Here is a 1959-nt window from a genome sequence, read left to right as displayed (position 1 = left end):
TGTAATAGAAATCAGTGTCCAAGCATATATAACAGGTATGTGATAACAGAACTGCATAAGTAAGCATAAACAACATAAACAGGTATATCAAAAAGTAGCGTATGCACGGATGGTCACTCCCGCCGACCCATCAAGTCCATGACCCCAGTATGGATGAGAGGCCGGGACAATGACAGACTGTACACCACTCCAGCTACCACTACTCTCGAGTGGCCGAGGGGACAGTTGTATAGTAGCTGAACAGCTACGTCTGCGACGGGGGTCCCTGCTGCCCGCAATTCCAGCAGACACTACCCATGAGTGTGCGAGTGGGGGGCACGACAGGACATGCCGTACGCTCCAAGCTACCACCACCCATGAGTGGCCGAGCGTGCGGCCCAGGCCAACGACCGTCTCAACCACAAGGGAGCCAAAGTCGTCGGCTATGCATGCAATGACATGATGCGAATAATGCAACAGTCATCATATATATATAACAGGAAATCAGGTATGCTACATAAATCCGCATGCTCAATACTAAGCATAAATAAACAGTAGTCAAACAGGCAAAAATGGCATATAGTATTTGCTAGTTATCAAGAATAACAACGGGAGACTGTATAGATACGAAAGTGAGCATCTCGAAGATTGAGTGGATAAAGTATCAAGCACAAGAAATAAAATGAGTGGAGTCAAGATAAACTCTACTTTATCTAGGCTACTCATGCACCAAGAATAATAACTAAAGAAACAAGTAAAAAGTACCCACCTCAAATGTAGGCTGAATCCGACGTCAACCTCATCACAATACCCGCCTCGATCAAAGTCCTGTGTCAATGTACAAAATTTAACTAACCACATATGAAACTGAAAAACTATACTAGTGTACATGACATGTGAATTTAATTCAAGTTTCATTCATTATCCAAATGAATCCACACTGATTTGCACAACCTAAACCAAAGCCCTAGTTTATGTCTTCGGATCAAATAATTCCCAGCTGAAACTATGTCAATTAGAATTCCCAAATCATGCATTTCGTCCCCCAAACACCAATGCACACATACGTATTCAATTAAACTAAGTATCCAAAATCTAAAGCTTACCTTACAGTAATCTCCCCCACTGATAACTCACTGCCGGAAGGTGAGACCCCTGGCACAATCTCACTAGTGTTGCCTGCTGTCGCAGCTCCACTGATCAAAACTCCTATAGAGCTACAAGCCATTGAAATCACACCATTCATCACACAATACCACTTGAATCCTACACCTAGGTCAGCAGGTTAAACATCTGGAACAATAGAGACATTACCTACTGCTTCCCGGTGAAGAACAGTTGTTGGAGGGTATGGTCGTGCTCCTCCCAGTGTGACACTACCACGAACGAAACCACAATCATCTCAATCTCTCATTCCGGCACCCCAATCACAGGTTCCAACTAAAACCGAAAATCCCAAAACAAGCACCAAACCCTAACTTACCTCACTGCCAGGAGCCACCACAAGCGGCGGAAGGGAAACCCGACGAAATCAGCTTGGCTCTAAGGCTCGGGGAAATGGATCAGCTACCTGGTTCTCGCCACTATGGAGCTCTGGAACAAGAGATCTCACTCCAGCATCACCGGAGTTAGATTTCCCCTCTCCCGGCTGAGAATCCCTTGCGCGAAGCTACGTTTTGATGAAGGATGCCACCGATGAGTGTTAGAGTGTATACTAAAAGCCTAGCTTTTGGTATAAACATTTATCTAGAAATAAGAATCACATTGGTCAAATGTCTACATTTGTGATAAATGTAATTGTTCAATTAATTTATATTGTAGATAACATGGTGTGTGGTGTCACACACAGAGGATCATGTTATCAGTACCTTATAAATTATAAACAGTAGCTCACGACCAAAATGGAAAGGAACAAACCATTAGAAGGTTGTAGTGTAATTAGGTATCAGTTTATCTTGACTGTATAATTACACTAGTACA

General features: G+C 43.2%; 1 long non-coding RNA gene across 1 annotated transcript; it reads right to left on the bottom strand.

Annotated features, from left to right (window-relative positions):
• Positions 1 to 1153: 1153 nt before the first annotated feature.
• Positions 1154 to 1507, bottom strand: LOC122019735. The gene is made up of 3 exons (XR_006122009.1): positions 1463 to 1507; positions 1294 to 1355; positions 1154 to 1196 (listed from the first exon to the last, which is right to left on the bottom strand). It is a non-coding gene; the product is annotated as an uncharacterized LOC122019735 (long non-coding RNA).
• Positions 1508 to 1959: the final 452 nt, after the last annotated feature.

Source organism: Zingiber officinale, chromosome 9A, assembly GCF_018446385.1.
Source record: "Zingiber officinale cultivar Zhangliang chromosome 9A, Zo_v1.1, whole genome shotgun sequence".
NCBI classification, from domain to species: Eukaryota; Viridiplantae; Streptophyta; class Magnoliopsida; order Zingiberales; family Zingiberaceae; genus Zingiber; species Zingiber officinale.
Note: the sequence above shows the minus strand (reverse complement) of the source record. Positions and strands in the feature narration are given on the sequence as shown.